A 25,023-nucleotide genomic window follows, 5' to 3' on the forward strand; every position below is an offset into this window, starting at 1 on the left:
CTCATCCATGTTGAAGATAAAATACATTTTTTGACTTAATTCACAAAATTCCTTCCATAAGCAATAATACCACTGATGGATTGGTAAACACCGACATTCATGATGACTGATAATTATTAGACCATGGTGATAGTGTGTCAACAGCGATGTGCGTGTGTCTGTCTCATTTTTACCATAATGCTTCTCTCAGTCTGAAAATAACTAAGTAATGGCCTTGCAGCCTTTTCATTGTTCCTCTTCCAACAAGTGGGCAAAGTGACGTTTCTAATCACGTCACTGGCAAATTAGAAGATCATAAAATATGTTTCTAGAGATAACACGACTATTATTTCAATCATCAACAAAAAAACACTTTGACCGTCAAGTTACGCAATGCAGCCTGCATGTAAACACATCCGTGTGTTGTTGCACGGTAGCGTCGCTCTCAGGTTTTCCATTACCAGGTTCAACACATGGGGTCGAGTTTATGTGGGAGAGGAATACGGCAATGCATTTGTGTGCATGCCAGCACTCTCGAAAGAAACACGCATGTAAACACTTTAACAGAGCCGGAGGGGACGTTGGCGTGGGGGCGGGGCCCGTTGCTCTGTCAGCTCCCTGAAGAAGAAACGGTCTCGTTTGTATGCCAAAATGTCACTCCACTGTTATCAGCGGGGATGTCCCTGCAAAAAGGAAATGGCAGTTTCACACTTTACGACTAATTGCTTGAGCAAAGCTAATGCTCAACTTTATCCTTCACTGGAACATAAGTACTGTCATTGCAAGTATTGACATTCTGCAGGCTTTAGTAAAAGGAGAACTAAAAGTTTTACAAGCTGTTCAACGGCAGACAAACAAACAAACAACAAAAAAAGGTTTTGTTGAGTCAAGCTGAAGGATCGGTAATATATTCTGTGCAGCAGCTCTGTACACAGACTGTGTTCAGAGGAGGAAGTTTACATTATGCAGACCACCTCAGGGATGAGCAAGTGAGATTATCTTAAAAAGTATGATTCACTCTAAAGGGAGTGTTTCAGTAAGGTGCTGCCAGAAAAGCTGATTTGTCTGAACTTGAATATGATTTTGAATTTTCAGATACTTGTTGCTGCAAAAATAACCAGCGATGACATAGAAGCTTACAAGTCGTTGACAGATCAAGCTTATTTTTGGGCATCCATGGAGACTCGTATTTTGCTTGCCTTTTAGCCTCTGCGCCAGTTTTATAAGTTATACCAATTCTTCCAGTAAATTTGTTACTATTTAGAGTCGATAAGGACAGTTTCTGTAAGGAATTAGTTTTGGTTGATTTGAGCTTTTCAGTGTATTTTGGGTTTCTGTGTCTTTTGAGTCTCTGTGTTGTCCTCTCTACCCCTTGATTGTTCCCAGGTATGTCTCGATTACCCTCTGTGTATTTAATGCCACCTGTGTTTCTGTGTCTTTGTCGGATTCTTGTCATACCAGTTTGTTTAATCTGTTTAGCTGTCCCATCTTGTCTGTTGCTAGAAGTCTATTAGTTTGCCAGTTGATAGCCTTAGCAGCCTTTGCCTTTCCGCTCAGTTGTGCTGCCTGGACTTTGGACTGTTTGTGCTCATTTTCATTATTAAACCACCATCATTCATTTCAACCTGGTTCCGCTGCGTTCTGCCTCACCACCTTCACCACATATCATGACAGTTTCTTCTTTTATTTCTGCATCAAATGTACAGTGTCTTGCAAAAGTGCTGAGCTACGACTCCATTCAGTGTTACAATTTCATGCTATGTTTTAACACAAAATATAATTGTGAAGGGTAAGGATCATGATACATTGGAATCAAGAATATCTGATCAAATCTGAATTGTACGGCATGGATTTACATGAACTCTCTGGGTCAAGACTTTTGCTGCATTCACAGCTTCAAGTCTTACGGTGTTTTTTTCGTAGCAATCCTGTACATCTCATGTCTGAAATTATGCAAATTTTTCTTTATGAAATATCTCAAACTTATCCACATTGGACAGTGATACTTTATGAACAACACTTTTTAAATTCTGCATCAAATCCACATTTGGATTTAGCTCTGCTCGACTTTATGTTGCTTCTTAATACTTGATTTTGCATATTCTTTTCTTCCAAGGTTGTCCTGCTTTTGACTCCATTCATTATCTTAGCTACTCAAGGAATGTTGAGAATGATGAATTTTATAAAGCAGGCATTTCATTCTGACGTCCATATTTTTGAGTTTTGTGATGTAGTTGCAAGATTGATCGGAGCAGAATGACTCCTCTACTTTTCCGAGATATTTTAATTAATGTTTGCTTGTCCACACTTTTTCTTACCGCTTCATTTGAGAAATATTTGCCTAAGATTTGTCCATGAATTTAATTATTTCCACTTAGAAGTTATTACAAATTTTTTTCCTGGTGATATCTGCTGTTAAGGAAGTTTATTGTAATTTATTTGGAAATTCTTCAGAGTGTCAAACTGGATTTGGGATAAGCCCTTTGTCTCTGCTGACCTGGCTGACGATGTGTGGAGTGTAAGCAGTAAAACCCGGGTCAGCAGGAATCACCTCAGACAGTCCAAGACGCCCTCCAATATTCTGCACAAGCCAATGCAGCAAACAATTTATAAACAGAGATGGGGAAGTATGGGGGGAGATCCTGAACAGCCAGTGAACCTAAACACAACCCAACACTGCCTGCATAAACACACACACATGCTTAGAACTGAATGAATGGGAGTGTTTATCAAGGAATCGTCCTTGTTGCTTTTCTCTTCAAACTTTCATGCGAACTTCCTGCATGGCTCCGCACTCCCGCTCTCTGATTTCAGAGCGTTAGAAATCAAACAAGAGAAGTCAGGTTTGAGATGTTTAATCAGTTTCCATGGCGAAGCCTAACAAAAAGAGGGAAGCACTTGACTGGATGCAGTTACTGGAAGGTCCTCAGAAAAAAGAAAAAAGAAACCTCAGTAAGTCATGTCAAGGCTTTACTCAAGTACACATGTGACATCTGCTTAGCCACCTCTTCAGCCTCTTGGATGGAAAGAACCAAAGCTGCCAAAAGCAACAAAAAAAAAAGTCTCTCAGTGTTTGAGAAAAAATTATTTATAAAGACAAATCTAGGACCTGAAGAGGAAGTCAAAAGCTTTCCTTTCGCTCACAGAAACATTTCATTCTTATGAAATCAGGAATGTGGGATTTTCGTGCCAGTGTCCATTTTTAAGCTGGTGGGAAAAATTCCTCGGGTCAAATTGAAATATACAGAGTTCTGTTTATATGCACATCAGGAAAACACGACCAGGATGAATGTGGGGTTTAGAATAACCGTTCAACCTCAGGATCCCTGGTTAGATTTTGGTTGTCCATTTTTGGCCCACCAATCACACGTCTCCTTTAGTTTGACGCCAGGACTGGAACGTCTGTCTAAAAAGCATTTCTCAAAAACAACAAAAGCAGATTAAAAAAAAAAAAATCTGAGAATTTATTTCTCCTTAATGTTTTATTGCAAGACATACTTTTTACAAAAGAAACTAAACATTTGTTTAGTCAATATTTATATTTTTAATTTTACATTGATTATCTTGGGTTCTTTTCTTTTCTTTTTCTTCATAATGATAAATCAGTTTCAGCTCCAACATATAATTTGCCCAACAGTTAGCAGCAAGAGCTACTTAGAAAATGACTATGTTGGCAGAATCATAAAAACTTAAGGTTAAGTTAAGAATTGCACCAGAAAAAATTGAAATATGTCTATAGCAAAAATGCATGTTCAGAATGAAATGTTTGCTTTGTACATTTCATTGTTCCCAGCATTCTTTGTGTTTGGTTCAGAGTGACCGAACAATGTAAACGTATTGGCTTTTCTACTGTTTTCACTCTGCATTCATGTCTGTGCAAACAATGCCTAAAAAAAAAGAAGTGCTGACACTCGTCTACAAATTCAATTTCAGAGAGTAATTAGGTTTCCCTGCAGTCTGAACAATGTCTAACTCCTTGCTCAAGGACAGTCGTCCGGTAGTTCTTATTGATCGCCTTGGCCGTTTGATCCAGGCCCCCGCGGCAAACAGGTTACAGGCTTCAATGTTCCAAGCGAGAACACCGTCTCTGGACTATTTGGGTGTGCAGATGGTGTGACAGATTGTATAAAATGGCATTCAGTTTCACTTTGTGAGAACTCGCTTGTTCCCAGCTAACAACCAGGAAAAATTCTTTTCAAGCTAAATGTTTTGTTCACACATCATCAAAGTAGAGAAATAAGGGGGTGGATTGTAAAACTAAAGCTTGAATTTATTGCATCTGTGGAAGCCAAGTCAAATTATCAGGCCTTAGGAGTATCGGGAACAAGAAGTAACCAGAACCCTTATCTTTACTTTTTTTTTTTAAGCAGATAAGAATGTGTTTTACACAGTCTCCTGTTAACATCTCCAGCATACAAAGAGACACATTTGTTTCCACTACATGTAAAACCAACAACCCCTCTACGTTCTAGTTCTGCTCTGACATCACTCTGTTCAGCTCTTTGCAAGCTACATGCTCCACAGTTTCAATTAGCCGTTGGCTAAAATCATTTGTAACATAGTCCTGAAGGAAATGCATCTTTAAGAAGTATAATTTTTTTAAAAAAATGGCTAGAAACTAAAAATCAGCAAATATTGATTGGAAAGTCCATCTTCTAAATGCTTTCAAGCTGACACCAAGACGCAGCCTTTCCTCTAAGAAACGAAGGGGCTTCATGGATAAATCTGTAAGGTTTGGGGTCGCAGAGCCGAGTTGGAGAGTAGGTTTGAAGTGAGCAACCTAAACAACAAGAACTGCATTAAAACTACAGGAGCTGCTAGATCTAGATTGTTCCACAATACTGGCTTCATTGTGAACAAAACCGTTATCACAGGATGTTGCTCAAAATGTTGCTCTGTTTGTCTACCCTGGCTTTAAAATCAACTTGTAGATTTCTGCCATGGTGGCTGGCTCCTGCACATACACGGCTCATCAAGTATTACATTTGACTTGTTATTATAGCAGCAATAAAACAAAAATACACAGTTGCCAGCATTTTTAATTCTTACCCCGTTTGAACTACAACCACACCAGTTTTGCTCCCAGGTTGATATATTTCTAATAATTATAGAATCTGTGGTGGAAACTGTTGGCAGAGAGTGTTTATGATCAGTGTTTGGACTCAGTGTAACAAGTTTTTCCTTTCAAAGACGTATCTGAAATCCCAGCTTCGAGTGTGTGAAATGAGGGAAATCCATGATTCTGCATCTGCGTCATTGAGTGAACCCACCAGAGAGTTCGTCTCCACACTTTGCACCGGATTCCTTCTGATTTAACCCTCCTGAGCCGGTGACGTTTTCCAGGTCTTTTATACTCCCTTTTCTTTGACCCATTAATTTGACTCGATGACTCAGCTGCCTGTGATGACTTGGCGTCGAACTCGAATTCTCATGTCTTCAAGCAGCCTTGTAGTTGACCTCACCACAAGGTGTTTGCAGCCAACTTCTGCTGGGCAAGACTTTCGTTTCCAGCCACGTTGACAAGTATCAGCTGACAGTTCAGTGTAATTTAGGGTTTTGTGTTTGTTGGCCTCCCAAAGCATCCATCTTTCCAATCATTTTCCTCAGTTTTTCTGCTCTTCGGTGGCAGAGGTTTCAGGTAAACCAAGACATCCTTTTCCCTAGAAACACTTTCCAGCTACTCTTGAGAAATATTGTGCCATGTCAATTCCAGACTGGTGATATTATAATTTTACAAGTTTTGAGTCTTATCCAGGTTCTCCTTCCAGTCGGGCATATCCAGATGCAGAAGCAGAACTAGCCAGCGAGTCCCTGGAGTTAAAATCTTCAAATTGGGTCCATGCCAGACCAGCTCAACTTTGGGCCGCCAGCTTCAGAGAATGAAACAGAACTTGGCACCACTGTGAGGTTGCTGGCGGGTGAGAGGGGATATGCGGGAATGTTGATTCCCGGTGTAATAAACTTTTTGTCTAATGGCACTGTAAGCAATGAGATGGAAACAGTTTTAAGCGAGGTCTAGTCTGGTATTTATGGTGGCAATATCAGCTGGGGAGGCAGGCCTCCGATTCAAGCCAACAAGTAACTTTCTGCGGATGTGCATCGGTGAAGTAGCCAAAATGTGACATGCATTTATCTTCCCGCTTACTTTAAAAATAAAAATAAAAAAAAAGACTTCCGGGGAAAGTCCAGAACAGGATGGTGGAGGAGACTAATCTTTCAATAAGGTAACCATGTTGTTAAGATGCCTATTCTAGCAGCCTTGTGTTAGGGCCAAGATGTAACAAACCTTCAAAACTGGGCAAAAAAAAGTTTACAGTTTACATAAAGGACCTTCTGTATTTCATTGGTTAAGATGACTGAAACTTTCAGTAGATCATAAAAATGTTTGGCAGCTCCTGCAAACTCCCTTTGTCCAATTGCTGGACAGAAAGAGAACTGAGTGTAATTTTGCTCACTATTCAAAAGTGAAAAGAATCAGTATATTAAGCTATCAAATATGGAGTCTCATTTCCAGAGTAATCTTCTCATTCTGCATCCCATTGGGATACATTATAATAAGCTCACTCAACACTTCTAGGTTGTTCCTTGTACTTAAAAAGATGTCTTATAACCAGTTATCAAGCACACAGAAGACGTCAGTGTATGTTATATATATATATGCTTATGGAAGAACAAACCTCTACTATAACATCTAATAGAAAACAATTGCCAGGAATAAATCAAATAGACAAATATACATAATAACATGTGTTCTTAAAGTAAAGACCAGTGACTCCACTTGTAATTCATGTAACACCAAATGTAATATTTAGGACTAATTTAATCACTCCAAGTATTCCTCTGATAAAGCCAGCTTTTTAAAGTTTACCCTCCCACTCAGCAGAAACAATTACAGTGTCCAATCACCTCACATGATAGGGCAAAAAGATCAGACTTTGTTGACCAATGAAATTCTCCGTATTAAAATGTTATACATCAGCTTAGTCTCAGTCAAAAAAAAGATTTCTTAGACTTTACGATTGTGAACGATTGAAAGGGACTATCATTTTTAATCAGGTGCAAAACAGCTGAAACACTGAACTGATGTAAAATAAACTTGATTGATTGATTGATTGATTGATTGATTGATTGATTGATTGATTGATTGATTGATTGATTGATTGATTGATTGATTGATTGATTGATTTGACCTCTGTCAGCTTTGCAGAACACAACTCAAACACATTCAGATTACATGAAGAGCATCTGTGAAAACTGTTTTTTCGTTTCTTTTTTTTAATATTGACACCAATTCTCAATTGGATTCAGGTCTGGAACATCCTAACAGAACATTTTTTATCTAAGTCCTGCTGTTGCTCAGGGTCATTGCCCTACTGAAAGGTGACCCTCGACCTCTACCCCAGTCTGAAATCTCTGAACTGCCTCTAATTGTGTTTCTTCTTCATAGCTCCATCCCATCAACTCTGACCAGCATCAGGACGTTTCCACCTCTACCATGTGTCCCTATGGCTGTAGTGTGTTTATGGTTTACAATGATAAGCAGAGTTAGTTTTCCTCCATTTTTGATATTTGGAATGAAGGCAGCTGACTGCTCTGATTTTTATTTAGGGGTACCAGAGTAACAGTAACGGAATCATCATTTTTCAAAGTTTTTGAAAAAGTTCGAGGGGTTTGAAGACTTTTGCAAAACACTGATTATGAAGGACACTGCATTGAAAAACCTTCTCTTGTCACCTCTTACAGGATTTGTTTTGTTGTGCTGCTGTGCTCTCAGGCGTCAGCGTCTGTAATGTCATTACTTCGATGCTAGCTCAGCAGAAGCGCTAATTGGCAAAGAATGAGACTTTTTGTGAAGCCCGCAGTGACCAGAGCTACCTGAGCCAGTGCCTCGTGTTACACTCTTTTCTTCCAGGTGTGGAGCTTTTCACGACCGCTCCCTCTGAACGCGAGAGCCTCTAACTCTGAACAGGCAATCTGGACGAGCCACTGAATGAAGGGGTAGTAGGAGGAATCAAACAGCGAAGGGGAGGAATGCTGGATGGAGGGGGGCAGTTCAGTAGTTTTGCTTACTTTACTCTGTAGGTTAATTACCGTCCTGACAGACTGATTACCAAGAGTGACAGAGGAGGGGGATCTGGCTGCAGCTGTACTCCTTAACCTTCCAGTCTCTGTGAAAAAGTGAAATTGCAAAAGACATTCGGTACCAGAGAGACACTTTTCTGTGAATTCTAAATGATTTCAAAACACAAATAAAGAGCAGGCCTAATTACAGCCCTCACAGGAAGCGCATTGTTGCGTGTACGCACTTCTGTGTGCAGCGGGCTTTGGACACCTGGAGTCTGACTAAAGTGTTCAGGCCTGTCTGTGTCGACTGCTTTCTCATCGCAGGGTCACTGCAAAGGTCATCTCGGTTTGAAAACAAACACATCAACAGACTCACAATCGTTTCCTTGTCAGCGGGCGTCTGGATCTGGTCACGTGGTCGTGTTTATTATAATTACCGTTCTCCGCTGCAGATGCAAACAAGGTGAATGATGACATGGACTCTGCACTGCCACTGTGCAGTCTTGGTTGCACATTTATAGTCATAAACAGAGCACTTGTGTGATGCTTATCTCTGCAAACAGGAATGAAAACACCTGCTTAATCCAGAGCATGGAAGATTGAATCCTAGCTTAGCCACAGCTGTGTTTTTATTTGGTGTATGACTCATTTGCACACAAACACATGGAGTTTTTGGAAGAGATTTTTCTCTTCCAAAATCTAGATGTTATAGATCTAGATGCGAACATTCAACCTGCTCATATCTGCACCACTCAGGGTTGGTAAATCGAGCTATTTTGACATCTGCAGCACGCAAACCGTCTGGGCTACTCGCCCGCAGCAACCTCACTGACCCCTTCCTCTAACACCACGCATCTCTGCACGTTTCTGACCAGCAAGCGAGGTCAGAGACAATCCCAGAGACGAAGAAGGTGGTGGAAGAAAAAGTAGGCTGTATAAGAAGCTTAAGTGTTTTTCTTTTTTGCCTTCATCTGATGGGGATCAAAGCCCGCTTCTGATATAAGAGCTTTCTCCCTCTCATGAGAGGGATTAGTGCGAAACAAATGCAGCCTCTGACTTGACTACGCTGACTCCCACAAACGAGCCGGGGGAGTGGAGGGCCGGCCTCCCATCACAGGTGGGCAGCTCACAAGGACAAGGAGGATAAGCCACACCTGTTTTGAAAAACATCCTGTGAAGAATTTCGGAAAGCGCTGTGGGAAGTGTTATGTTGTCCCGTCCACCAAAACAGGCCAGTGTGTCACATCCCATGTCTCAGTCGGGTTTGGGATGCAATGACCTGTTTGAGAGTTATAACATCTAGATTGTGAAACACCATTTAAAGGTCTATGCATGTGCTGTTCCTTATTAGCATCCGAGTTAATGAGTGCGTCGGCCACAAGTTAATCTGAAACACTTAAACCTTCATTTTACAAGCCTGGTTTGTCCTGAGGCTACGAGGGCTGAAGGCTGGAACGTTTCCCAGCTGTCATCACGCAATTGGTGGGGAACATCATGGACCATTGGTCAGTCAGTCACAAGATCGGCCCTGGAGAAAAACTCTGGAAGGAAGCTGGCACGCCCCGCGGAACTTTATGCTGGCCGGGTGTCTGCCTCGTTGTTCATTTAATATCTGCTGTAATATCAGGCTTTAAATGCGATCCATACATACTTGCAGGAGTGTTTGCACCCCAAAAAGCTTTGTTGCAAAACCTTGCCATTAATTTTTATTCAGCTGCCTTATGCTGACTGCTTTTCATTACGACAGCACCTGCAACCCATTTCACCTTTGTACTATTAGAGACTGAAATTTGTCTTCACTCCAGAATTAGAAAGTGAGATAAAATTAATCATATTTATCAAAATGCATTTAAGTTCTAAAGTGTTGCTACTCTTACTTGAAACAAAAGAATTTATTATAATGCAAGTCATTCATTTATTGACTTTAAAATCCCAAACTTTGCATGTAACTTTATAGTTTTTGTCTAACTTCCATTGATTTAAATATCAAGTCTGATGCTCTAGTGAGTTAAACAGGAGTTGAGCAGCATCTCATTGTTTTGGATGAATACTTATTACTTTAACTTGGCTTATAATAGCAGTCGTCCAACTCTTATTTGAGTCAAATCTTTGGGTACTCTCTACACACCTATGTGAGTTTGTTACCAAGGCACGGTATCTGACATCATGTTGCAGGCAGGGAAGAACATTAAGCTGCAGAGGCAGCCTGTGTTCCCATGACTATGTTAGGTCATCCTATTTAATATCAAGCTAAAATAGAGCCCTGCAGCTGTCTCTCGAACCTGGTCAACACCCCCCAGCGCACAGGTGACCCTGCTGTCAACACGGCAACACAAACTGTTACTAAGGTCCTGTGGCCGAAAAGTGTTCCTGGTTGTTTGACCCCAGCAAGCATGAAACGGATGACTGATAGATGCCTCGAGTGCTTTTCATTAATAAAGTCCTTTAGGTTCTGTGACTTTTCATTGCACTGTGCCTCCCAACCTTTCAGCCAAAAGCCCCCGGGTCACACAGTTCCAACCTTGTCAGAGCATGACAGATACAGCACTGTGCCAAAAATCATGTCAACAAATGGAGTGGATGTGTGGTCAGTCGGTGTGTCACGGGGCTGACACTGCAAGGTTGACAAGATGATTTAACAGGTGCCAACTGGACTAAGTGTTAATGTATTTATGGCTCTGGGATTCAGCTTGGGTGGCATCCTGAGGACTGGTCCGGTGACAGTTTACCCGAAGAGACACAACATTTGCTCAGCGACAAGGAAACTAATATGTAATCAATGGGATCTTCATTATTTAGTTAGAAAATGAACCAATGACATGAGTCACGGTTAAAGATCTCCCAATAGTTGCAAGGAAATCTGCATTTACTAGAACCTGGGATCAAGATTCCAATATTTAATCTCATTTTAGGCCTCATTTCCCGTCAAGTGAAATAATGGTAACTACTGCAGGAGTAAAAACAAAATAGTCAGGCTGTAATAAAACAAAACAAAATAGTCAGGTCTTTGCAAGCTATAATCTAGCTTTATATGTTGCTCTTGGAATGATATTTCTTCCTCACTGAGTAGCTTTTTAGCCCATGATGGTGCATGACTCATTTTAGTTGAGACACATTATTTTTGTTGTTGTTTTTTTTTTTTTTTAAACTGCGTCAGCCAGTGTTGTCACAAGGTCTTCTTTTCTTCTGTTGTGGATACTAATAGAAATGTACCCAATTCAAATAAAAACCTAAGGACATGATGTCCCACTGCTTCCTCTGTGTTGCCAAGTCAGATGCAAAGGAATCCAACGCCCAGAAAAAAAAACAAAAAAAATAAATAAAAAAACAGAGAGACGAGATTTAATAACTTTACTTTCGCCATTTCCCACTGACATGTAACACCATTACTCTTAGACATTCAGGCCGAACTGAGTGAGAATCTGTTTCCATTTTTCTCCTGATTACAATAACTTTTGCATGTGTTTTGTTTATTCGAGTCTGGTTGACCCACCCGTGCAAAGCTGCACCGCATTCTGCCATAACAGAACTCAAAGTCTAGAATATGAGCACTCTTCTGAAGTCTCCTTCCATCTGGATAAAATCCGAACGAAAACACAGCTTGGGGATGGGGAGGCAGAAAAAATAATACGACAAAATTGAAAACGAGTAAAAAAAAAAAAAAACGCATTTTTTGCAAACATATTTTTACTCCTTAGATCTCCATGTCTTATCATATTACAACCAGCAATTTTAGTGTATTTCAAAGGGATTTTGATCAACAAAAAATAACAATCTTAAAAGTTTGGTGTGACTTTCTATTCACCTCCCATCAATCAGTGCTTGTAGAACTGGTACAACCTACAAAATGATTGCCCATTCATTTGATGCAAAATAGCTAAATAGCAGTTAGACTTAATCAGTAAACACCACCTGACGTAGATCAGGCCGTTCGAGTACATGGAAGTGCATTGATAAAACCAGTACATTGAAGTTCTGGATGTTTCTTCTATGCCTTATGGTACTCTTAAGGTAATCTGAGGTGTAATATAAAACATTGACGAAGCATGATTCCTATTGCTAGGACGTTGAAGAATGTGAAAAGCAGACATATCACATTAAAGTAATGACACAGAACTGGAAAGTTTGAGTATAGAAATGTTTAAATTGGGCTCCAAGAGATATAACCTGCAATTCTGTCATTACGGAAGGAAAGTGAACATATTTAAGAAAACAAACAATAGGCTGAACACAGGATATTACTTTTTTTTTTTTTTTTTTGCACACGGCTTTCAGCGGCCCCAGAACCTTTGTGCAGTTGTAGATTCTGTTACCGGGTCAGAGCACATTTCTTTTAGAAGTGACAACGAGCAGAGGGGCCGACATGTTCAGAGCTGTTTCGTTTTTGTCTCCATTTTATACACAAACAACGTCCCGCTGTCATCACTCCATCCTTCAAATACCGAAGGGCCCCCTCAAGAGTGCGGCCTCTGTGCTGGCCTCTCCAAAGGCCCCACAATTTCTCTTCTGAAGAGCATATCCCCAAGGAGGGACCTTTAAGTGAATACACACTTTCCCTCCTCTAATTTAATTCTAAGCAAATAAAACACACCTCGATTTGTTTTCTTGGATGGAGAGAAGTTTGGTGTGTGTGTTCCACTGATGTTAATACCGTCTCACATTGAACATTTTCCTTCTACAAGGTCTGGCCTTGTAGGATCTCTGCCCGTTTCCCCCTCATTCCTCGTAATATTGGCATCGCGTTACGTTCTGAATCACACTGCAGCTTCGTCTCCCTGATAGTGTTTTACTAGTGGTAGTCAATCTCTCACCCTGTGAACCTGCCATGCTGCGTCAGTGTGCGAAAGTGGCATTTATGTCATAGGTCATCACTGTTGCGGTTGTTTTTTTTTCTGCTTTCTGCATCTATAATTTCAGCGACTACTCTCTGGTGATAATGGCTTTAACAGGTTCTCTTTTATTTAACAGAACCCCAACCAGATGTGCTCAGCAGCCTCGGGATCGAGGTGTTCACGTACAGCGAGGTGGTCCTCGGTTTTGAGCCAGGTAAGATTCCTTCGGGGCGGAGTCCTCTCCATTTCTTATAATTCCCCTTAGCTTTCCTTTCCCATTATCCTCACCTGATTTTATGCTCCTTTTTGAATAACGTTTAATAACATAGGTGTTTGGTTTCACTCTGAAACCAAACACCTACCAAAATGAGGTCATAAAGCTTATTCTATAAAATATCTTATAAATTTTTCCTTCCTGAGAATAGGGTTTTGTTTGAAGAGATCAGGAAGATATCAATGAAGGTATATAATATCACATCACTTAAAACTAAAAAGCTACTTTGCTGTTTTGTACCCCAAATGGTTGGTTTCTTGAAGAGGTAATGAGAAAAAAAGCACAGATGAATAGTAAGCATTTTTCCTCAGAGATATGGTATTCAGTATAGGACACTTGCTAGATAGGCTGCCTTTTAGGGAGTTAATCTGCCCTCCCTTTGCTGTATGTCTTCCAAAAAAACAACACGCAACTGACCTTTTCTTGACTCTAAATTGCGCGAGCGTCTGCATGCTTGGTTGCTTGTCTCTGTCTTGGTCCGAACTGGACTGGCGACATGTTCCAGATGTAATTCTCACCCTCTGACTGAATGAAATAACCTTAAACAAGATTAAGCAAACGATAGAAAAATGGGTGGACAGTAGTGAGGGCAGACACCTGTCATTTTAAAATCTTAGGATCTGCTCCTGGTTGCATGTGGAGTCTTTTAATTTTCTGCTAATTAAAGTGTACTCTAACAAATGTGTTGAATCTGCACTTTGTAACAAATACTGTCAAATGCGCCTTATGCCAGTACATAACTTAAATATTAAATGTTGCCTGCTATATATAAACAAATAAAATTTCACATATGAAAATCAGTAAAGGAAACAAAGGGAGCGAGAAAAGCACCTCAACAAATTAGGAAAGTAGAACTGGAAAAAAAAAGAAAAAAGAATAAAGCAGTAGGAGACCAGATAAATGGTGAGGTGAGTCAGCAACAGAGGGGGCTGTCACTGTCTCCAGGCGGTAAAGCATGGGGGTCCTGGGTTGAAAAAAACAGAAGTGGCTGCTGTCTGGGTGGTGCAGACCCCCCGGGGATGACAGAATTATTACGACAAGCATCTCACAGGAAATAAATACAGCAATGGTAAGAATGGCCACAAGGCAGCCAGCCAGACATTGTTGAGGGCTGGAGTAACTTGTGGCATTTATGGGTTAAGAAAACTTCTCACAGAAGGCCAGGCTGGAACATTTCTGGATTTTGCTGCTCAGTGAATGTTTTATCTTTTTTCTCAAAAGGCATATACAATTTTTCTCACGTCAAAGGCAGATTTTTAAAAAATGTATTTAATCACACTTAACCAGGACAGTGATCAATGGACTGTGTTCTCTGACACAACCCTACCATATCATTGTCCTGCAGAGTTACCAGTATGGGTAGAGGTTGGTTCCGTGGGTCTCTTTTACAATGGAAACTAACAAAACAGTGTACAGAACTGGACCAACTCATTCTGTACACTTCAGAGGAAATGAGGCGTTAAATAGAGAATGCACAGATTTCCATGTTGTCATCTCTTGGAAGTGCTGATCAATACATGTGAGAAGAAAACTTCTGGTTACATTAGAGTTTTCACCAGATCCAGTACTTCTAACCTTTTTGTCATATCAGAGATGTTAGAAAGTAAAAAAGAGAAATATATGGATCCAAAATCTTGAGGAGTCTTTTTCCTGCATTCCACTGTTAGGACTTTTTGGCTGCCGTATGTGTAGGACGCCTGAGCAACACAGATTCCTTTTTCTGGAGACACTTATTTGGCATTTTCTTCCCCTTGCAGTGACTTATCTATAGTGTTGACTTACTTTCCTGCAATTACTGTAACAGACGATAATGGAATAAAAGAAAAAAGAGGCCAAAAACAGAGAGAAACTGCAAATTGGCCTCAGACACGAAAGCTTAAATGCTATCCAATTGCATTTATCTGGACATAAAAACTGAAATTTGTTCAAACAAATATACTGCCTTGATGTGGTTACAGCGTCCCATAATGACTGCTCCATAATGATGGTAAATGAGAGCGCTAATGGTTCCTGGCCAGACGTTGTGGGTATCACTCATTCAGTTTGTAATTCTTCCTGACTTCTGAAAACAGGCAGAAAACTATTGCAGAATAAAAAAAAATCTTTTTTTTTTAAAGTTATGTACAGCTTCAATCACTCATTGCTAAATATATAAATAGAATCAACTCATGAACCTAGTTGTTCTTCTTCTCTTGATTTGCTTCAAAAGCAACTTGACTCAAAGGTACCCGAGTGAAAAAAATGTATACTTTAGGATATTTCAAATATACTTATACTTGTGTAAGTACTGTACATTTTCAGTATATTACGTGTTAAGTTTACTACCTATAAATATATACGAAGTATACTAAAAGCATACTTGTACCAATTTTGACATTATAACTTCAAACATACTTAAATATAATTATACCACAATACACTTTCAAGAAACATATTAAATAAAAGTATACTTTAAGTGGACAAAATATGTATTTGCCCAAGTGTAAATATACACTTCCACAAGGGTATATTTAAAAGATATTCTAAATATCTTTAAAATATATGTGTTGTATTTAGATTAATGCATTCACTCTCTAACAATGTCAGGGCAGATTAAGAACTATGGCTGGTCTCACTTGTCAATGTAACATTTTCCTATCATAATGTAGTATAAGTAACTGGGGTTAACTAAGTTATACCTCAGCATTTTTACGTTAATCGAGCAAATTGGAGACAAAAGATTGTGATTGTTGGCGGCGTGAGCTGCAGCCTTCAAAATAGCAGCTCATACTTATTCAAATAGACCCTGCTCAACAGGACTGTGTCTGCAGTGTTGCCTTCCTTACAATATAAAGAAATATTCATCAGTCCCACCTTTGACTAGGCCATCACAACACCTTGTTGATTCTGTTCTTTTTAGCCATTATGCTGTAGATCATCTGCTGTGTTTTGGATCTTCGCCCTGTTGCCTGAATCAGTTGCAACCAAGCTTTAGAAAGATTTGACAAACATTTGACTCGACCCCACTTTGGTAGTAAGAGGAGTTCAGTGTTGATTTCATTGCTCAAATATACCCTGTTCCTATATTGCCTTTCAGATTATTGTTTAATTTTGTGGACTACACATGTCCTTTATGCCTCGCAGTCAATGGAAAGTCAAAGGGGTTAAAGTCAATCCAGCAGTATTACACCCCTGATCCTCCTCGGGAGGTAGTCGCAAACCCCATGACAAATTATAACTGGAAGGGTAATGCAAAATTGTGGAATAAGTGTGTTACAGCGATGACAAACAAAGCAAAATAGCAGCAGGAGTCCAGGGTGCAAACATCGCAGAGTCTGTCTGACCTGAGAAATGTGCAAAAGCTGATGCAGAAAAGATCAATAAGGATGGCGAAAAATAACTTTGCACTAAATGCATGAGGATGACTCAACTGTAGAAATCCTGTTAAAAAGATTGTGTTGAAGCATTCACCGTACTTGCTCATATTTGTCCTGGCTCCACTATTATGAAATTAAAAATAATGAAAATGCTAACAGAGGCCGGTAGAGCCTAAAACGGATCTCGTGCTTGGTGTGTTCGCTTTGGGCAATGCATGGTCTCATCATCTTGAGACCATGCATTGCCAATCTTCCAATCTTGTGTGAAGATTGGAAGTTGATATAAGTGGTGCACACCGTTTCCCACCGCCATTTACATCTAAATTTGGGTCAGAGATGTCCTCTGTTGCAAACTCAGAGGTATACATTAGCCCAACCTTGTGACCTTAGTTAGCAGGGAAAGAAAGTAAATTAATAAATTGGAAGTTCGACACAGTGAAATGATTATTTTTACCCCTGCTTCAGTCACTGTTGATTCATAGAAAATCTAAGTAATTAGGAGAAGCAGAAACAGAAGAGTTGCAAAGTTAGCTTAATTGTAATGTAGTCTTTCTCTTTTACTTATATGAACGTAACCACACACTTTGACTTTGCTCGTTTCATCAAGCTTACATTAAGTTTACATAATGTTGCAGTGAAAACAGCTTCTTTAGTTTTGTTGAGTCGAACCGATGCAAAATAGACGTCAACCTACACAAAGATGCCTCACTGCTGCTCTTCTCATGTTGATGGGGACCATACGTGTGGTACGTTACATAATTCGGGATGTTTATCACCACCCAAAACAACAGCGCATAAACAGCAGCTATAAAGTATATATCAAAATTGTTACAAATAGTGGCTAAAAATGGAAACAAATGTCAAACAATTTATAGGGTGATGTATGGTGTGACATGTTTACAGAGGCTACTTCCATCTGTGCACTGTAAAAGTTTAATATCTGTCAGACTAATGTCAGTTGTGGAGGGGTGACAGGGTTGGAGAAGCGGGTACACCCTAAACAAATATTCAGTCCATAATGGTAAGATGAGAGATAAACTGTACAAAACTGACTGACACCTACACTCCACATGTGCTCATAGGCCTTAGACATGCTCACGTGTTGCCACAAACATTTTTGTATTTCATTTATTTTATTTTATGTGACACAAAGTATCATTAGATTTTAAAGTAGAAATTTTGTTCATAATTGTCTCATGATAAAGTTATAGTAAAGAGTAAATAATACAAACTATTTAATTCTTTTTGGTCCGCAAATATGCAGTGTAACGAAGTAATAGAAGAGTCAGTCTAGGTGAGTTCAATATTGACAAAAAAAAAATGATAGCACAGTATTTTCTTTATTTTTTCCTCAGCACAATATTTTGGTCTTAAATCACAAGAAACGCATAGTTAATAATATTAATCTTTAGGTGAACAAAACACTTTTTTCAAACCAAAACGTCAACAAGAAGCCACAGCCACAAGAAAAAAAAAAAAAAAACATACATATAAGGGTACTAAATCTCACTGTCAGTTCTCAAATTCACAAATTATTAACGATCATTAGTGTTAGCAGAAATGAAGATAGATGGCGCAGAAAAAGATAGTACATGCTTATTCACAGTTGCTAAAGTGCACAGACAATATTACCACTGCTAAGTATGTGTACTCACCAGGCTCTCTTACTTTTTTTTTTTTAAGTTACAGGAAATACTTCGGTTGTCTTATCAATAAAATTTGAATTTTTGAATTTGCCCTATGGACGAGCCAGAATTCTTATCATTATTGTTATTTGGTTGTTTGTTTGTTTGTTTTTTTTATGAACATGAGATTTTTTTTTTGCACAATTCAAATTGAATCCCAGAAAACTTTGATAACACAAGTTTCATATTAAAGTTTTCAGTCTTAAGCTCAAACAACATCTGGGCACTCTGGAGGTCTGAGCCAAATCTGAAGGCAACAGATCTGCGTTGCTACTTGACCTCTAATAACGCTGGAACCACAACAAAAGCATTTCTTCCAGTTCCCCAGCAGCTGTTAATTTCAGCTAAAAACTCTCAAATCAGTTTCGACAATTCAATTACAGAAACAATGCGAACATGACGCATGACTGCACATTTATTATAAAGTACATCTGTTTCGGGGTCTCTGAGGTTTGCTGAGGTCAAACAGTCGCCCCTTTGCGACAGGCATGAAGTTAGAGTATAACATCCGTGAAAACTATATTTTCCTTTCCTTACCATGCGGGCAAACTATTCCCTCGGCGTGTTGGAATGGACGTAATACAAACTGGCGTTTGAGAAAAACCTTACGAGAACATGTGCCTCTTAATTAGCACTATCTTTAACAATCTTAACAAGGACTGTTATTTTTACTTTGCCTTTTACATGACTGCCATTTTTCGTGAAAAACAAAACAAAACAAAAAAAAGGTAATTTAATTTCCAGCAGGGCCCCAGTCCACAGAGTCCACTCTGCTGGAAGGGGATTCACTGGGATCTCATCTCAGGATGAAAAGATTGCAGACCTAAGCAGCCTTTTTGACATCCGTAAAAGCTAATTGTGAAACCTGGTTCTCCCAGACATGTGCCCCGAGGACCCTTTAAACTTTTCGCTTCGTCTCAAACTGATTTAATAACGCAGCACTTATGCAACACAAACATCCTTGAATGTATGCCTTAATAAGTCAATGGGGATATGCTTTAGGTTGTTGTGATTTTCATTATTCCTCAATTCACTGATGGGATTCCACCACGTGTTGCGAATGAGGTAAGAAAATTACAGCCATGTGGGACAAAGCATTGTGCAGCTTCTACCCAACTGTTATATAAACTACATAAACATGTGGCTATTCAATGATGTAAAACATCAGCTTGATAAAATAAGCTTTCCTGGCTCAGTGTGTCTGGACAAAATCTTTTTCAAAGCACAAACATTACAGGAACAAACGCTCGTCCTGCAGCAGACAGCTCCAAGGGTCTTTGGCACATATCCGAGGAAACTGATCAGAGACCACTTTTATGTATCGCTCCAGCTCACGTTAAATATCTTGAAAAGGATCGATGTTTGTTGGATTGTTGGCCAGTTAGATAACATGGCGGTGCTGAGAGTTACCAAACAATACAGATGTTTTCAATCTTGGCTCATTTGCACAACTACCACTCAGAAGGTCAGATCTTTTTTTTTTAAAGGGGGGGGGGTATAGCGTATATGTACCAAATATCATTTTACGGCACAATCATTCAGAAAACCTACAAAAAAAGGGCCAGCAATTTTTTTTTTTCTAAGGAGGCTCGCAAAGTTTCAAGTTGAAAGTCAATGATAATCCTATTAGATAATATATTGAGATAATATAATATAGATAATATATTGAATCTGAGATAATATAGATAATATATTGAATCTGTGTTGACTTTTTCTCTCCTAATCTTAGTATTATGTCAAAAAAAATGGCCTTAGCAGAGTAATACATACAGCAATAAGAGCTTAGGAGTTACAGAACTGTGTAAAAAATAAATCATTAGGAAAACTAAAGCCATTGTTGTCGATACTACTCATCCTTCACATGCTGAATTAAGTTCCTGCCTTCTGGCATCAGGCTCAGACTTCTTAGTAAAAAAAGTAACAGGTACAAGCTCTCTTTTGTTCCCACAGCAGGATCTCTTTTTAATGCAGGACAAGGTAGGGGGACTTGCACCTGATTTAGTGTTTGTAGCAACTGTCAGTTAATAATGAAATACACTACTGTATTCTTTTGGTATGTTTTTGTTGTTTTTTCATTTTTAATCTTTGGTACTTTGTCTTTTAGTTTATATGCTTGCTGTAACATCAATTGCCCATTTGGGATACATCTGAATCTGAATCAATCGAGTGACCTTTTTACTTCAGTTGCTATAAAAGTGCAGTATATACATCAAACATAGCAAAATAAACTTGACTGCACAATTTGATGCCTTCAATTTGTCCTCTGTCTCTTTAAGAAGCTCTGCTCTGCCTTCACAACAGTGTTTCTCTCTGATGCTGTTTGCAGCTGTTCTTAGGAGAGTCTGACTGAGAGCTTCTATGCACGATAAGCTCAACAGATGTAAAGTCCCATCCGTTGTTTGCTAATTGCTGCTGCCGCTAGTCTGGGGAGCGGTGTGGAGGAGGGGTACAGTTAAATTCATCGCACCAACCTGCAACTTGTTGCACAACTCCCTCGATGTGCAACAGGCTGCTCCACGGACTCTTGGCAGCGTCTCTCTGGCTGTGCCTGATGAACCGACAAGCCAGTGATGACAGCGGTAGACTCTGCCAGACCTTCAGAATGCACCTTGGACTATGTTTCCAGACGTTGTCAGGCGAAGTTTCTATGAGAGCAAAAAGCTGCCAGGTCAGAAGCTTCAAAATGCAGGGTGACGCGGATCAGTTGGACGGAAGTAAAAGAGGCTCTGACATGCAACGTGCGGCACATTATCCTGGTAGCCAGTAGCGAATTGGTAAATTAATTACACATGGCTTATGCAATTGAAACTCTCTGGCATTCCCCACCCAATTCTTCATCTTTCAGCCCCTTGGAAAAATCTGTTTGTTATGTCATTGCAAATAGTTACATAAAACATCCTGTGATGACACGAAAGCCATCACAGGGATCAGAACCAACGTCCAAGGTCTTTCACAGAGCTTGTGAAGGTTTTTCAGAAATGTAACATGGAATAATCTATTTTGTTACTTCATTTCTTTGTTGATGACCATAAAATAATTTTTATACCATGCACTACAGATTGTGAAAGAGTCCTGTGTTGATCTCAACAATTCTTCTGGTAAAAGGATAACCTACAAATCACAATCAGAGAGTTCCTGCTGAAATGTCTTTCTTAACATTTCAGTTGGCTCTAATGAATTACCTGGGCTCGTCCGGGATTTGAACCCGGGACCTCTCACACCCGAAGCGAGAATCATACCCCTAGACCAACGAGCCAACCGCTAACATCAAATTGTTAACATGTGAGGGTATGACCAGCTTTTTCATTAAGCCAACTACCCTAAAATCCCCTTCGGACACTTGAAGGCGGCGCACCCAATAGCCAAGAATGCATAAGAACCTCTAACCTGAGAAGTGCGGCTGTGTGGGAAGTTTCACAAAAGGGTTTTCAGTTTGAGGGGACAAACGCAAGTGTGTGAAAGCACTCATGATAATGTAATTTTTTGTTGAGAAGTATCAAATGATTTTCTTTCAATGAAATACATGTGGCCTTAGAGGTTTCTGTCATTCTCTACAATGAGTTGCAAAATCATCCGACCAACATGTTAAATAGCGAGTATATTGTATATTTTGTAAATCATTTCAGTCGTCCTAAAGTAGTAAAATGGGCTCATCCGGGATTTGAACCCGGGACCTCTCACACCCGAAGCGAGCATCATACGCCTAGACCAATGAGCCACATGTTTTAAAAAAGAGTTGTTAATAAGTGAGAGGACTTGCGTTTTCAGCAAACCAACTAGCCCAGGACTGCTTTTGTGTTGAATGTTACATGCAAAAGCGGCTTGTTGGTAGCTTTAATCGAATTATTGATTACTCATTGAAAAAGTAACAGAGTTAGACGACTGATTACTCAATAATGAAAAAGATGGTCATACCCACACACATTAGCAATTTTGTGAATCGACAAGTGGCTCGTTGGTCTAGGGGTATGATTCTCGCTTCGGGTGTGAGAGGTCCCGGGTTCAAATCCCGGACGAGCCCCTTCAAACACTTGTAGGCAACCCTGCAAAGCTTATCTCTTAACACTTATTCACATTTGTATGGGAAAGCCTGCAAATATGTTACAAAAAGTCTCTATTTACATGGAGTAATCTATTTGGTAATTCATTTCTTCTTTGATGACCGTAAAATAATTTTCATACCATGCACTACAGATTGTGAAATAGTGCTGTGTTGATCTCGACAATACTTCTGGGAAAAGGTAACCTACAAATCACATTCAGAGAGTTCCTGCTGAAATGTCTTTTTTAACATTTCAATGAATTACCTGGCTCGTCCGGGATTTGAACCCGGGACCTCTCACACCCGAAGCGAGAATCATACCCCTAGACCAACGAGCCACTTGTTGATTTGTTGGCCCTCACAGATTAACCAAATCCCTAATGTGTGTGGGTATGACCAGCTTTTGCATTATTGAGTAATCGGTCGTCTAACTCTGTTACTTTTTCAATGAGTAATCAACAATCCGATTAAAGTTACTTTTCCAAAGTAACTATATCTTCACTGCCTGTGTGTCTTCTTTAAGGAGAAAGTTTGGCTGTAATGAAAGAATATAATCTAAGAAGGCGCTTTCAAACTTCTCAGAAACACACAGATTAAGACCAGAGTCTGGACATCATAGTGCAGAACAATAACGCATTTTTAGGTCATGATGCATGCACTTGAATTTATGTATTTATTTTGATATTAAGAAACATTTTTAGTTTTTCAAAACAATTACATTTTTGCTGTTTGCCTGTTGAAAACGTTTTCCCTCGAAGTTTCTGACAGAATCATAAAACATCGCTTTATTCTTTTAATGTACAGAACATGCAATTTTTCTTTGAAGAAAGTTTGTTTTTGTCTGTTTGTTGAAAAATTGAAATCAACAATTAACACTTGAAATTACTGACATATCCATAAGAAAATATTGCTTCATTCATTTAATTATTAAAGAATATACACTGTGTTAGGTCTTGGTTCAGTAGGCTATGTGCAATCATTTCAATATATTTTAATAAACGTTGAACCAGTCCGGCCCTTGGCTTGTAGCAAATTTGGTTGTTTGGCCCTCGGTGTATTTAACTTTGACATCCCTGCTTTGGAGCATCCACCCACTGACAAAAGAGCCGCAAATATTTTGACAATGCACAAGTTTAATGAAGCTGGACTATCCCATTACCAGTGGCATGCAAGCTCTACACATCCTGTGTGTAAAAATTGTGACGCCTCAGGCTACGCAGATATTACTTCAGGGAAAAAAATAAAGAGAGCAAGGAAGACCTTCAACATGTGGCTAATACAGCCTCCGTCTCCAGAGACCACCGTCTGCAGTCGGGAGGCCGGGGGGAACCGGAGGGAGGGGGTTAAACAGCAGCCTGCAGCATGAGAGTTTAAGGTGATTTTCTAGATCATGACAAACAGAATGTCTTCATTAAAATTTTGGTCTTTTCCAGTTCGATTTGAAGGAAATCTGTTGCACATTATCGTCCTCCTCCTAATGGTTACTCACATTTGAGATAGAGGTCCAATAATCAGAGCCACATTTTGGCTGCAGGGAGGGAGGATTTAGGGATGTCCGATGTGCGAGGTTCAGGTAGCGATAATAATGTCATAGCAAAGCAGACAAATCCAGATAAATGTAGCAATAAGCAGGGCTTTAATAAACAATGTATAGCTGTGTGTTAGTCTCAAGGGAAATCATGTGAAAGATTGAAAGATGCTTTTTTTAAGGTGATGTTTCTCCTTTGTTTACTCAACTAGTGTAATTTAGAATGTAATGGCTGAAGTACAAAATAATAAGTAAAAAGACAGATTGAACACAGCGTGGCCACTTTAAGAGAAAGACACTGTGATGACTTATCTAATCCGATCATTTTAATTGCCATTTACCGTAATAAATGGTTATTAGATTTATGAGGCAATCACTTTTTCATGTGAGACTCGATTGGCTTGGATTGCTTTAAATCAAATCATTGTTTGAAGAATGATTTTTCTATCTACGCATATGACAAATGCTGTAAAAAAAAAATACAAATTGGTGATCAAGAACAAACAAACAACCAAAAAAGAAAACTAGAAGAAATCTATAAAGGGGATTAAGTGATTCTAGGGAGTTATGTGCCATTTTAGCAAAAGAAAACAGTTTGCATCTGGTTTTAATGTGCTTGCTGAGAGCATTGAGTGCTACAAACTACTTCGGGCATTATCCAATTCTTGTTTCCGAACTACTTTCAATCAGTGCAGTTTGACACATTAAACATTTAGTTTCTTGAGCGAAAAGAGACCGCTTAAAAAACCCAGGGAGAGCAATTGCGTCCCATCTTTCCAACAGCTGTGGGGTCAAAACTATAAAAGAGCACATAAAACACATGGGCCAGAGTACATGAGGGTCCTGGTTCTTTGATGCTTTTGTGCGGTTTTTTTTTTCTTCTGTAAAAGCAAACGTAGAGTCTCGAACGGCCGGGTGTTTATCGGACATGAAGAAGGCTCAGATCAGCTGAGAGGACGTTCTCTACGTTCTCCTGGTACTTTACTGTGTTTCAATGTTTTTCTTGCTCTTCGCTCTCATCTTGAATCCTTTTCTTTCACAGCCACAGCCCATGAAGATCCCCAGCGAGTTCTGGTTGCTCAGGATCATTGCACTGACCACAATAAAGAGAAAACGTTTGTAAATGGACTCCTGCCAGTTGGACAGGTTTACTCAAACAAACGCTGCAGCAGGGGAGAGCATGTTGGCTCCTTTAACCCCCCTGCAGCCAAAATTAACTTAAGAGAGACAAAAAATAAAAAAAATGGGATCCACAACAACCTT

General features: G+C 39.5%; 4 non-coding genes across 4 annotated transcripts; 1 reads left to right on the top strand and 3 right to left on the bottom strand.

Moving 5' to 3' along the window:
- Positions 1–21,374: 21,374 nt before the first annotated feature.
- Positions 21,375–21,446, bottom strand: trnap-cgg (transfer RNA proline (anticodon CGG)). Its single transcript has one exon. It is a non-coding gene; the product is annotated as a tRNA-Pro (tRNA).
- Positions 21,447–21,836: 390 nt separating this feature from the next.
- trnap-cgg (transfer RNA proline (anticodon CGG)) lies at positions 21,837–21,908 on the bottom strand. The gene has a single exon. It is a non-coding gene; the product is annotated as a tRNA-Pro (tRNA).
- A 231-nt stretch (positions 21,909–22,139) lies between these two features.
- Positions 22,140–22,211, top strand: trnap-cgg (transfer RNA proline (anticodon CGG)). The gene has a single exon. It is a non-coding gene; the product is annotated as a tRNA-Pro (tRNA).
- A 287-nt stretch (positions 22,212–22,498) lies between these two features.
- trnap-cgg (transfer RNA proline (anticodon CGG)) lies at positions 22,499–22,570 on the bottom strand. The gene has a single exon. It is a non-coding gene; the product is annotated as a tRNA-Pro (tRNA).
- Between the last annotated feature and the right edge of the window lie 2,453 nt (positions 22,571–25,023).

This window comes from Poeciliopsis prolifica, unplaced genomic scaffold, assembly GCF_027474105.1.
Source record: "Poeciliopsis prolifica strain line A6 unplaced genomic scaffold, Auburn_PproV2 SCAFFOLD020, whole genome shotgun sequence".
Taxonomy (NCBI): domain Eukaryota; kingdom Metazoa; phylum Chordata; class Actinopteri; order Cyprinodontiformes; family Poeciliidae; genus Poeciliopsis; species Poeciliopsis prolifica.